Here is a 14,197-nt window from a genome sequence, read left to right as displayed (position 1 = left end):
GGCAGGGATAAAAAAACACCATCGCCGACTCACTCAGCAGGGAGCTGCGCTCGTGCCACGAGTGGGAACTACGGCAGGATCTAGTGGATCGCCTCTTCCGACGGTGGGGCACACCCCAGATCGACCTGTTCGCGACGGCGACGAACTCCAAGTGTCGGAGGTTCGCCAGCAGGTTTCCCCAGGCGAGGAGCATGGGCGATGCTTTCTCGTTCCCCTGGGAGGGCCTGTTCCTCTACGCGTTCCCTCCTTTGCCACTGCTAATCCGGCTCGTCAACCAGCTCAAGAGGTCACGGTGCAGGATGATCCTCGTCGCACCTGCGTGGCCGAGGCAGATATGGTTCCCGGACCTTCTGGACTTGTCAGCGTCCCCGCCAATCAAGCTGCCGGTGGACACGGATCTGCTCTCCAGGGAAGGAGGCGCCATCCTCCACCACGACCCGAAATCGCTGAACTTGCAGGCCTGGCTCCTGCAGCGCTAGAGTTTGGAGGATACGACATACCGGCCGACTGCAGAGAGGTTCTTGCAAAGGTCAGGGCGTCCTCAACTCTTAAATGCTACGGACACAAATGGAAGAGGTTCTCTGTCTGGTGCCACGCACAGAAGATTAACCCTCTACGGATTACGGCTCCCCAAGTACTGCCGTACCTGCTGACGCTGGCCAAAGCTGCACACGCGTCCATCAAGATTCATCTTGCTGCGATCTCCCGATACACCAGAACCACGGGGCGGACGTCCTTGTGGTCTCATCGTCTGGTGAAAGAGTTCATGAAGGGACTGTTCAGATCGTTCCCGCCGGTGAAGGCTCCGGCCCCGGCGTGGGAGCTCAACGTGGTGCTGACCAAGCTCATGGGACCTCCGTTCGAGCCTCTGCACTCGGCCCCGTTGAAGTTTCTGTCGTGGAAAACAGCGTTTCTTGTGGCCATCACCTCCGCACGACGGGTGGGAGAGATCCAGGCCCTTTCCTGCAAGGCCCCGTACTTGACTTTTCACGACACGAGGGTAGTGCTCAGGACGCACCCCTCCTTCATGCCCAAGGTACCGTCGGACTTCCACCTCAACGAACCCTTGGTGTTGCCTGTATTCTTCCCGTCGCCTTCGTCGTCGGCTGAGAGGACTTTGCACTCGCTGGATGTGGCTAGAGCGCTGAAGTTCTACGTGGACCGCACGAAGTGTTTTCGGAAGACGTCACAACTCTTTATGAACTTTGGACCTGTCAATCAGGGGAAGGCTCTCTCGAAGGCTTCCATTTCCAGATGGCTCTCCGGCTGTATCATGTACTGTCATCGGTTGGCAAACCGACCGCTGCCTGGCCGTCCGAGAGCCCATTCCACCAGAGCGATCGCAGCTACCACGGCGTTCCTTTCTGGTGTGCCCCTGCTGGACATATGCAGGGCTGCTACGTGGAGATCGACGCACACCTTCACGAAATTCTACTGCGTCAATCGGGATTCCAGGGAGGAGTCCAGGGTCGGCCAAGCAGTGCTGCGCAACCTGTTCGCCTGAGGTGAGCCTGGTGAGGAGGTAAGATGCTTAATGTTGAGTTTGATGCAATGCTTAATGTTGAGCCTTTGCCACCTCCCGTGGTTGTGCATGTGTGTACTGCTATGTATTCTTTATTCATGAGCATGTGAATCCATGCCAGACCCCATGCTGGAGAAGGAACAAGTTACTTACCTGTAACTGTTGTTCTCCAGCATGGGTCTGGCATGGATTCACATGCGAACCCTCCTGCCTACCCCTCTGCGGCTCTTTACTTGGTCATACTGCCACTTCACGTGCTTCCAAATCTGAAGATGGCTGCCAGAGGCGGTGCTTAGGTAGAGGGCAGTCATTGGCTGTGGTCAGTATGACGCAGAGACCAGTGATTGGTTATTACTACGAAAGACAGATCAGAAACGAAACTGATACTGGTTTTTTCTTTACCGAGGATTCCCAGCCTGACGACGGGGAATATTCATGAGCATGTGAATCCATGCCAGACCCATGCTGGAGAACAACAGTTACAGGTAAGTAACTTGTTCCGTCCCTTAAGATCAAAGAGCAGAATATTTTTGACTCTGGGTCAGTAATTGCTATAGGCCTATAGCTAGTGGGACACTTGCGTGAGAATTTCTTGAAAACCGGAATGACTATGGATACTTTACATGAAAGTGGAATAATCTTGGTCTCTAAGATATTAGCATACAAAGTTGACAGAATGTTTCCCCATATTACCGGGTCCATTTTTAGCATTTATTAGACAAATTATTCTGTCCAGTGGGTCCTGAGTTTTTTTGATTTCTTGATGAGATCTATATCATAAACTGAAGCATTCAAAGACCAAGACTGACTTTCAGCAATTGTCAATTTGCATGTCACCTCATTGACAGTGTATAGTTTGGAGAAATGACCCAGCCATACATCCTCATTAATAACATTCACGGCCATATCCTGTTGAGGTTTTTCAACTTCATTTATCAAATGCCAAAAATTGGTACATCCATATCCACGTAGAGCTTTCAACATTAACTCACCGTCCTGCTGCATTCGAGAAGCTCTATATTGAATGTGCCAATTTTTATAAGATTGTTTAATTTTGTTTTTTCTCATGTAGTATTCAGACCGCAGTAAACTTTTTTTTTAATTGTCTAAGTTCTCTTCTGTATAATATTTTACGTACATAGACTAATGTATCCGTATGGTGTCTATTTTTGGTCATCAATTTCTTACCCGTCTCGGGCAGACTAACCAGATAATCAATGGTATTTTTAATATAATCAGAGAAGTTTAAGGATGAATAACAATCGTCACGATGGAGCTCAGACATGGATAGGTAATCCTTTATCATTGTCAAAGTAAACTTAACATTCTTTTTGTGGCACCATTTAATTCTGTTCCCTTGCTGATTGAATGTCACCCCGTGAGTATACTTTTCAATAACAAAATTTGAAAATCAACTGCCATTTTAAAGGTGAGAAAACAATGATCACTAGTGCAGGAGTCCAGAACCTCAAAGTCACTCCTAAAAATGCCAGATGAAACAAAGATATAGTCTATAGTTGATTCAAAACCTCTGGCTTTCCAAGTATGATGATCCCCTCTGAGAAGTTCTAACACCAAGGATTCTGCAAAGTGCATCCACAACCTTCCACGTAAAATACTGTTGCCTCCCACCCGTGAAGGCTGTTCAGCATTGGCCAACATTTCATCACCCAGTAGCTGTTCACAAAGACAGTTGGCATTCATGTCACCAGCCAGAACAATTTGACCTCCCGGGTTTCTCTCTCGCCGGATTCAATTATTACTCCCAATTTGGTCTGTTCTCTTCCTAGTTGCTGGTCAGTCAATTCGCTAGAGTTCCAATAGATGTTAATAAAGAGCACAGAAAAACAATCTTTATTTGTTCCTGATTTAAATGCAGCCACAAGAAAGTGGTGTTCCAGACACCATTCCCCCATCTTGGAAAAAAGATTAGCTTGTTTGACCGCTATGAGTAGACCACCCTTTGGGCGACCCTTCTTGGAACCATGAGCACAAATGGTGACCACAGTAAACCCTTCCCAGCACAACTGCTCCCTTGACCATGTCTCCTGAAGAAGAACAAAGTCAAATTGCGATAAATAGCTCGTAACTTCATCATTATTCAAGATTCAAACAACCCTGTGAGTTCCAGCTCACCAGCTTGAGAGTCACACAGGAGCTAGAGAGGTTTGCCAAGTTTTCTGAGTGAATCAATAGATTCCCTCAGAGTCAAGGCCAACCACCTCCATTCCTGTTTGTTCAGTTCCGATTAATCATTAGAAGACTTATTAGCTTGGCTGGGTTCTAGTTGCTCTGCTTCACGCAGCCTAGGCTTAGTTTTAATGGCGCATGCATTTTGTGTTCATGGATATCAAAACCTAGTTTTTGAAATGATTCGGCCTCCTTTAGCAACAAAGACCTTACCAAAGGAGAATGAATGACAAGTCTTACATAGTCATATCTAAATCTGTGAATAAAATCAACCAAAGTGATGTCCGCAGAAGTGATCAAACTGAGCTCAGGTATAGTAGCTAATAGAGATAAAATGTATGATCTATTTAGTGAGATATGTCCTGGGTCAATGAATAATACTTTCAAAATCAACCCCGGGATTTCAGGAAACACAGGTTGTCTTAAATCAGTGTCCGGGTTATCAGAAAAAGAGCCCACAATATCAGATTTGTGTTCATTAAATTTGACTTTGTGGTCAGCTCTTCCCTGCCCTCTAGGTACATTCCCCTGACATGATACCGGGACCTCTCCTGTTGGCAGTCTAGAAAGATTTTTTTCCCCATGGTACAATTGTTTATAGAGGTCTGATTCTCACCCAGCACCTTTAGAATAATACGCCTTAAATCTCTCTTTTGCCTCTTCATCAGTACCATGAGCACCAACAGTTGTCTCATAGTTAGCGTTGGGGTAAAGAAGCTCACGTTCCCCATTCACATCGTTATCAATAATAGTGAGTGTCAGTCCTCCCAACATCATTGTTGCTACTCCAATCCACATTGCCCAAACCAGTGTTAACTGAAATTTCAGATTGTTTCACACGAGTTATTACCTTTGGTTGTTTTTCATTGATAGATTCTCTAGTGTGACCTACACAACTTACTAATGCAGAATGAGGCATTTGCATGACCTTGGGGATACTGTTAGTAGTACAACCTTCATGGTGTTTAATACCCCAGACACCTTTAGAGTTTGGGTTTTCTTTACTAAAGTCCAGAGAATGAACACCTTTAAAAATTTGATACATAACATCAGATTTTCGTTTTAAGGCTTCACTCCGTGTTCTCCCCTTCTGTGAAAGCGCCTCTTTGAGCACATTCCACATCAATTATTTGTCCAGTCGTAATAGCTGTTGTCAAGACATTAGCCCCCGAATTTGTCTGAATCAATGTTGGGTCCGAAAGGATAGCACCCTCTTAACGAGCGAACTGTTTCATATCCACCTTTCTCATGAATTTTTGTGAAATTTTGTTTCTTGCCGCATTATTATTTTTTTTTATTTTGTTTAGCCAATTTCTTACTCTGTCGTTTAGAAATGTTCACTTCAAAGACATCATTATTAGGAGTCTTCGAGCAGCCATTTTTTTCTTTACCAATATCAAAAGCCTCTGCCTGTGACTCAATAGTTAGGCTTTCTGAGAGTAAACCACCCCCAACTGCTTGTGTAGATGGAATTGTAATTATCTCTTCATGAGAAGCAGATTTGTCCAGGACAGTTTTTACATTATCCCTTAACAGCCCCTGAACATGGGCCAAAATAATGGGGGTTTCTTTACTCAATGCCTCAGCAAAAGATTGTTATATACTGAGGCATTTTCAAAAACACTGTGGTTAAATTGGTCAAAACTGCTGTCTGTTTTCTCATTTCCAACAGCAGTAGTCGGTTAAATGTTCAATGTTGCAGCAAGGTCAGATCCTATTCCCATGTTGGTCAGCTGATTTGTAGGTATAGCATCCACATCTGACGCATGCCTTGCCTCCAAAGATGGACTAAATAAGGTATCAGCAAAAACTGCTTTCTTTCATCACGTTAGGTTCCTCCAATACATCCTCTCCCACAGCGAAAGTAACCCTACCTGAAATAAATTCAGGTAGTTCCTCATCAGCAAAGAGGGGTTGCGAGGGGTCAATTAAATCCTCTGTAATCTTACAGTTAAGAGAACAGTCCTGCGTGCATTGCAACAAGACTTCTTCTTCATCACTAATAATTGGAAGAGGAAGAGCCACAGCCCGCGCCAAACTCGCACAACGTGTGCTCAAAGCATTGAAAAAATCAGCTCTAATGTCTTTCATTGCAAAGGCAGCTTTATTTTTCCCCATATTCAGATCACAGAAGGCAGATTGCAGTACACTTTTTTACCTACTTAAACACAATGACCCCCAAAAAAAAAGTTGTGAATCGGTTAAATCTCTCAAAGAAGCACAAGTGCGAAACAAAGCCAACTAGGTCACAACTTGTCCTTAACAGCCAAAACTCCAACACTGTATTCTGTTCACTACAGAATATCACTGAGCATATTCTACTCTGTGTAATGAATGACAAGAAAGTGGTAAACCAGATCCGCGCACCGCTCACAGTGAACAGTAAACAGTGCTTTCTGGTGCTTCGTGGTATGCGCGCTTAGTTAAGTTCCAGAGCGCTGTATATTCACCTCCAGGCAACAGCGGTGTTACAGCCAAAGACGCCCTCTTGCCCGCGCGGCAGCAGCAGCATACAGAAAAGTCCTCACACTCCTCCCAGCCGGTCCGAACAGTAAACGGTGCTTTCTGGTGCTTCGTGGTGCGAAGGTATGTTAACCTTTCTACAATTAATGGCTGGTGGCAGTTGTTAGGCAAGATTGTATGCAGTACCCTTTGGGTGCACTACAACAACCTTGACCATCTGGCAATAGTAACCCAACCTTTGTTATAAGCGTGTACTAAACAGGTTGGTAGCGTGTTGAGCAGCCAGGCTTATCTCAAGAGGGGTCAGTGTGAGTTGTAGGGGAGTTACACAGAGTCAGTGACTAGTATTGAAACACTTACACACAAGGTTTCTTAAACAATTATTAATTTATCAGTTAGTATAAGCCTTCTTCAGAAGGGAGCAATATAAAAGTAGCACACAAATATACTTCAAAACTGTACACTCCTAGTTTCTAAATATGCAAAGACCCTTTTGGGATGGCCCACAGTACCAACCTACACCCTCAGGTGACTTCAATAGCTAGGGTGATGAGGACATGAATATCTTACTGTTTGCTTTTAGAATACTTTTGGAAGTTGGTCAAAGAAAAGGTTATTTGAACACATAAGACATCACAAATGTTCTTAAACAGGCAAATACTTTTGGATCCCCTAAGCAGAGTCATTGTGTTGCAGGCTAAGCCAAAGTCAATGGGAAAAGGTCTTATATAGGCTGAAGCACTTCTGGTAGGTAAGTAGAAAAGTCTTTGCACAATGTTTTAGAAGTCGTTGAAGAAAGGAAGAATCGAATGTAGGGCCACAAGCTGTTTAGACTTGTAGGTAGTAGAAGATGCAAGCAACTCTACAATGGGAGGCGAGTTCTCTCAGACTTTACGGTACCTTTCGGTTGAAGGAAAAGTGCAGCAGAAGACTTCTGTTCCTGTGCAGCTCTGCAGATCTCACTGTTCCTGGGCCTCAGTTGTGGGGACAAGAGGGAGGACTTCTGGGGACTCTTGTACTGCAATGGGATGGTCACCGCTCGCAACCAGCAAACTTCAAACAAGTGGCACTTCGGTGTTTCAGCTCCTCGCGTCTACTGCAAATAGCAACACTGCTGTCTTCTGGCTGTCTAGATGGACTTTCCTTGCTTCTGGGGTCCCGCACTCTGTTGAGGGGGCTCAGGCTCGGTCAGTCCTGCTTCCTGGGAGTCCGGAGGATCTTGGCCAACTTAAAAGCAACGCACACAATCTGCTGTTCCTCTCCCTGGCGTTTCGGTTTCCAGCAGCAACTCTGGAAATGCAACCAGCTCTGAGAGAATATCCAGGTGGCTTACTTTGGGGTTGATTGATCCCACCAACTCAAGGGGAGAAGTCGTCCTTGCAGGGGCTTCTGTCAATACGAATTTGGAGTTTGAGCACAGCAGCAGGGCTTCACCAGGCAAACCAACGGCCCAGGAGTTGCAGCAGGCGTCCTCTTCAAGTTCTTCGGTTCCTTCGTCCAGTGGTCGACTGCCTTCCAAGCCAAAAGCCTTGCCTTTTATTCAGTTCTCTCCCATTAATTCCAACCTAGCTGTCAGTCACCCAGCAGGGCAGATATCCTTGCCGGACAGTCAGCCAGCCAATAATCACAGAGTGCATTTGGGTCTCCTAGGAGACTATGCACAGGGGGTTTCAGGCACCTCCCTCACTTCCTGCCCACCCCAGACACCCTGGAGCCAGAGGCGGGCTTCACTCGTGAATCCCGCCAAAGGCAAAGCGAACAATGGGACCAAACCTTGAAATTTACTCTGTGCACCACCCTAGAAGGACCTTTCCACAAAGAAATGGCAATAAAAGAACAACACTGCAATTTTGACAATAATGGCACCCTTGAGTGCTTTACTGCAGCTGCGGACGCAGCCCGTTGTAAATGCACACCACGGTAGTTAAAAGTAAACCACTGCCACCAGCCATTCAGTGAGACAAGGGTAACAAAAAAATGTCACATGAGAAGCTGGACAAAAGGGGATACTAAGTAACCCCACCAGCACCCTATTGTAAGATGGTTTGTGCTGGGCCTACAAAGTTACAAATGTAAGTAAAGTCAATTTCACTTTACTGCTCTTGGAAACAGTAGTTTATCCAAGAGAAGGTAGTTAAACCTTTGGGAAATCTGAAAGACTTCCCTGTGTCACTGCACTGAAGGTGCTGTGTGACACAATGTAAAAGATGTCTATGGAGTTTCAGACTCCACAACCAAAAGAAACAGTGTTCAAAATCACATTAAAATACATGTGTTGGAAAAAGGGTCGGCCTCTATCCAGGTAAGTCCTCAAAATCCAGCTAAGTTGCTCGGGGTTTCTAAGGTGGAGGGCATTAGCCCATTTCTGAGAATTCTCCCTAACAGCAGTGGTTTACTTTTTCCTACCATTGTGTGTTTCTACCGCAGGCTGCAGTAAAGCACCCATGGCGTTAGGAACAATTCTCAAGAATGTGCCAAGTCACTGCCCTTCACCTTAGAGACCCCCAGCAACTTTTCTGGATTTTGAGGACTTGATTTTTCTTTTACCTGGAGAGTGTGTGAGCCTTTTTCCCCACTCTCTTGTGTATTTTGAATGTGTTTTACCCTTGTGTTTGATTATGGAGTTTTAGACCTCTCCATAGGCATCTTTTCATGTGTGTCACAGCACCCTCAGTGCAGTGGCACAGGGAAGCCTTTCAGGCTCTCTCAAGGTTTAAATACCTTCTCTGGGATAAACTACTGTTTCCCAGAGAATGTAAAGTGAAATTGACTTTACTAGTCTTTTCCAAAATCCTAGACCCAGCACACCCTATCTTACAATAGTGCTGGAGGGGTTACTTAGTAGCCCCTATGTCTAGAAACTCATGTAGGAGTCAAATGCTACCCTTTCCTCTCGAAATAGCTGGTGGCAGTGGTTTTATAAAGAACTACCATGATTTTTCCCGACCGCGAACACCGGTAGTGTTAAGTAATGGGAGCCATGCTTTTCGAGATGGTGTCTGAGCCCCCTTTGTTTAAACAGGTCCTGGTCTTCTTTTTTCGCCATTTCTTTTTGGAAAGGTCCTACTAGAGTTTCTCTGCGCGCCAAACCAGGTTTGGTCCCTTTGTTCCTACGCCTTTGGCGGGCTTCAGGACTGAAGACCGCCTCTGGCGCCCGTGTGTCTGGCGTGGGCAAGAAGTAAGGGAGGTGCCCGAAACTCCCTGTGCTTATTCTCCTCGGAGACCCAAATGCACTCTGGCATGATTGACTGGCTGGCTGTCCGGCAAGGACAGCCACCCTGCTGGGTGAGTGGCAGCTAGGCTGGAATGAATGGGAGGAAACTGGATAAAAGGCAAGTCTCTTGGCTTGGAAGGCAGAGTCGACCACTGGAATGAGAGAACTGAAGACCAGCTGGAAGAGGACGGCTGCTGCAACTCCTGGACCGTTGGTTTGCCCGGTGAAGCCCTGCTGCAGGTCCGAATCGCCAAGTTCATCTCGACGGAGAAGCCCTGCAAGGATGACTTCTCCCTTTGAGTTGGTGGGACCAATGAACTCGTAAGCCATCTGGATACCATTCTCGGAGCTGGTTGTATTTTCCTCAGAGTGCTGCAGGAAACCGAATAACCAGGGAGAGGGACACCAGCTTGTGTGCTTGTCTACAGCTACCGGAATCGAAGAATTGCCATTTGCCAGCTTTTGGACCAGTACCCGTGCAGTGCAGGAGTCCCCCGACAGCCTCCCTTTTGTCCCCACGACTGAGGCTCAGGAACAACGTGAACAACGTGATCTGCAGGAACTGCCAGCAACAGACGCCTTCAGCTGCATCTTTTTCTTCATTGTAAGGTACTGTGAAAACCCGACCGAGAGAACTTGCCTCTCACTGCGAAAGTGCTTGGAACTTTAGCAAATTGCAGGCCTAGTCAACTTGTGACCCAACATATGATTCTTCTGAGAACTTTTGCAAAGACTTTTCCGTTAACGACCAGAAGTGCCCCAAAGTTCAATATGAGCTCACTGGGCCCAAAGTAGACAATGCAGCCTTTCAATCAAGTGGTTGAAGCTACTGTTCAGGAACAATGATCTAAGCCAGCCTTAGTTCTGACGGTTGACTGTGATCTTGCTAAGAAGCACAGAGCGCTTCCTTCAGATCCTCTTACTATCTGCCCATGCATCGCTAGAATCTTGGTGGTTCCGACTGGAATCTGTGGGAATAACAGCCATCAGAAAGAACATTACCCGAATGTGTAAGTCATTTCTTCTTCTTCTTCTCTTGTTGACTTTATAATTATTTCCATTGCTATCCATTTTGTACTGTTTTCTGACATGTTCCATATATCTTTCGTAGTGAAGCATGGGTGTGAATGAATTTGAATAATGTATATAGGACCAGTTTTATCAGAATGATCTCTGGGTAAATTAATGGTGCCGCTCAAGGTATGTTACCCATTCTAGTAATTCCGCTAAAAATTATACTGTAAAAATGAAAGCTAAATCTATATTATGAAGAAATGTATTCTTCGCGTTAAGTAGCGTTTTCCTGCCCACGTTAACAATCCTACAACTTTAATTGTTTCCTTGTTTTTCTATTTGTCCTTTCAGATCGTGTGTGTTTGAACATTGTGAGATCAGTCGGAAGATGTTTCCTGGAGTTCAATCTTTGCACGGGAACAAACTTTTAGTACTGCTAATACTGACAAGAGGTGTGTTCAGAGTATGGCGCACCATGACTCACAAAAACATTTTTTTGTCAAACAAAAAAGAGCGATTGCCTTAAGTATAAAATATGGAACAATCCGTACATATCACTCAGTAAAAGACAAAAGGGGAGCATCGGATTGCACTGGTTCGTTTGCAAACAGCCAGCAGCAAAATGTGCCTAAGCTTATTTCTTTTATAAAACAAACGGAAAAGAACATTAGTAATGAGATTTTTTATGTAGAACAAAAATAGCAGATGCCTTTTTTTGTTTTTTAGCTTTTTTTTTGCGTACGTTTTGTAAGCAAACACATTTTTTGTATAAAAATTGTCTTGTGCCCCATTGCTTTTTCTGCTGCTGATTCCCTTGTAAAATGTTTCACCTTTTAGGATCAACCAGATTATTAATGTTTGTATTAAAAACAAAACACAAAAAAAATTAAACAAGACTGGAGAAGTTAGAGCCCAGCTCTACGTAACTGCTCTGAAAAGCCTCGAAGTGTGAATGCTCAGCATGCATTTTCTGTCAGTCTCTTGTGCCAACTTCATCTCATGTTGTGTTGGTCACTTTTAATTTGGTAGAAGGGAACAGAAAATGTTGAGTGAGTTTATCATCTTTGTAGCTTGTTTCTGCTGTGGTTCCAGACTTTCCACCTGAATCCCTAGAAAAACTTCACCTGGTTTGTGGACGTGCTAAAGGAAGTCAAATGTGGCCCCAAGTACAATAGTTTTGCAGAGAAGAGTAGATACTGTGTTAATTACACCCAGCAGTGTATGTGGTTTACCTTTCTTTGTAGCTGTTGTATTATATGGAAGGAAGAACATTTTGGGAATCGGTATGGAGCATTGGTAGAGGAAATGCAGGTACTCCTCAGACACAAAAGAAGAATTGAATGCAGAATGTCACTCTGTTTTGGTCAAGGACATTGCTAGTTCCATCTACACCACAAATGGCCAACACAGTGGTTTCACCACAGGAGAAGATACCCAGAACAAAGAATGCAGAGCAAAGACACAAAACATGGATCAAAAATGTGGAATGCATGAAAAGGCCCAATAAAAATAGGAAACCGAAACAAATCAATACAATTGTCAAGTGCTAACCTGCCACCCAAGCAGAGTTCTGTTATCTCAAAGATAATTTTTCAAGCAGCCGCTACTTGGATATGGCCTATGTATGTGGCAAGATGAAGAAAGCCTGACAATCCCCCCAAAAATTCGACAGTGTGCGCCACTGTTTGCTTTCTCTAAACCATGATGGGGCATGTGGTTCTTCTGACTCATATCTTCTTCCAAATCGTCTTTGAATATGCCAAAAGCTACAAAGAAAGACTGACTCCATTGAACGATTGGGAGTGGTGCTTGAGCTCTCTTGGAAATGGGAGCAAGAACTGAATAATGCTGTATTGGGAAATGATGCTGCATGTCCACCTGCAAGATCATTTTCAGTCGCAATGTGGCCCCTGATTTCTATCCATATGACTGTCTTGGTGTTTGTGCTCAAATGGTTTCTCCTTTCATGAAGCTGTGTTATTGCTGCTCTAGAAAGGGTTTCTACCTGCCACCTAGCTAAATACGTTAATTTTGCTTTTGGTTGTTGAAATCCTGGGTTGTTGCAAGTGTCTAAAGAGGGAACAATGTTTTCATTTACTCCACATGTTTGTTTCTTAGTCCCTCTCCTCTCCCTCAACTCCTGTGTGTAAAAGAATGAAACAGCCTTTTGTCTTGAATGATATGCAATTGCTAATGTTATTCTCCTTTTGACAGACTGCAACATGTTTTTCAGTAGCCATCAAATTGTGATTAGCAAATGTCAAAGATGCCAGAGTTGGTAGGCATTAGAGTGTGATTGGGTCTGATCATCCATTAACAACATTACAGGTGATGACATCTTCCTAGACTTGTTACAAAGCACAAATACATGTAAGGCTTGTTTGACGACTGCCAAAAATCAGCAATGGAAAGGCACTGGGTAATTGGCCAAGTTTAGAAAGAGTAACAAAGTGATGCCATTTTGTAATGAACAGTTAAAAGAAATGTCTTAACTGTGAACAAAGCAGTGCGTCTGTGCGGGTTATGGAGAAGCCATCTTCACTCCTGCATATCTAATTCCCACAAAAGAGTCCAACATTTAATTTCCCTGTTTATGTTTTAATATATAGTGCATTGTTTTAAATTCTAGGTATTACTTAAGATGCAAAAGATGATCGATTTTGTAGAGTACGGTGGTGCCTAGTTATGCAACCGAACTGTAGATTCAGAACACAAATTGCTACCTTTCTGCTATTTATGGTTCAGGTACGTCTGGCATGTTGTCCTGTTTATTGTGAACAACTGCTGCATTACCGGAGTTAGTGCCCTTCTGCTAGATAAGTAGATGAACAAAGCACAAACGAGCAATCCCATAATCTCCCTGTAAGTGAAAGGAATGTGCTCATGAAGATGTAATTCAATCCCTGAATTCACCAGCTCTTTTACTATTTAGAAATGTCTTGTACATACTGTTCTGTGATCAGATATCAGTTCGATTATTCAACAGATGAAGCAAGTGAAGTGATCTAATGTAATTTCTTTGAACATCCGCTTTTGTTGCACAAGATGAATGGTAATGGTCTAATCCAGAACTATCATATAATGATTCAATGAGCTTCCTTTACAAGTTGAGTCTTTTGATATTTTATTGACCAATTTGTTAGCAAGTCTTCTTTGGATTGGTTTCGGTTTTCCGGCATTCTATCCCAATACATCCTGCACTTCAAAATTCAATTGTTATTAGAAGTGTCGAGAGGGTTGGTGTGGAGAAAACATTCTTGCTATTGACACAATTCAACATTTAACTTTTTTGGCTTGCATTCCAGGCAGAGCAGTAATTTGATCTGTGTTATCCTTCAGCCTTGGTTTGTGTATTAAATGTAGGCATTACCAAATGATAACATTTTTGAATCACTTGTAGCCTTGGAGAAATGCAATTTAAAAGAAATATGATTGATATTTAATCAACACTAAAAAGGGTAGAATTGATCTAGCAGTAGGGCTTCATTAACTCCTCGCTCAACTTGAGGAAAGGGCTTTGTCTTTACTAAATGCCAATAGTGAATTTAGAAAGACATTTCACTTCAGGTTTCCATATGGTTAACTTGGCACAGCTAAAACGCATTGTGGTAATACCTTACAGTATGTGCTCAGATAGGATGTTCCTATAACACTATGCAGTACATGGACAACATACATGCCCCCTCCATATCCAACAAAATGTTGTATGTTTCTATGCTACATGAGAGAGAAGCGTGTGTGTGTGTGTGTCTGTGAGAGTGTGGGTGGGAGATAGAATAGTTGCATAAAATCTT

At 43.9% G+C, this 14,197-nt stretch overlaps 1 protein-coding gene across 2 annotated transcripts in view; it reads left to right on the top strand.

Moving 5' to 3' along the window:
* TCF3 (transcription factor 3) overlaps nucleotides 1-11,349 on the top strand; it is a 1,342,799-nt gene extending 1,331,450 nt beyond the window's left edge. For both annotated transcript variants that reach the window (XM_069649483.1, XM_069649484.1), the window contains exon 21: nucleotides 10,755-11,349. The gene's annotated coding sequence lies outside the window, so the exon portion shown is untranslated. The remainder of the gene's footprint in view (nucleotides 1-10,754) is intronic.
* The last annotated feature ends 2,848 nt before the right edge of the window (nucleotides 11,350-14,197 follow it).

Source organism: Ambystoma mexicanum, chromosome 1p (assembly GCF_040938575.1).
Source record: "Ambystoma mexicanum isolate Mex_15411 chromosome 1p, UKY_AmexF1_1, whole genome shotgun sequence".
In the NCBI taxonomy this organism is placed as follows: domain Eukaryota; kingdom Metazoa; phylum Chordata; class Amphibia; order Caudata; family Ambystomatidae; genus Ambystoma; species Ambystoma mexicanum.
Note: the sequence above shows the minus strand (reverse complement) of the source record. Positions and strands in the feature narration are given on the sequence as shown.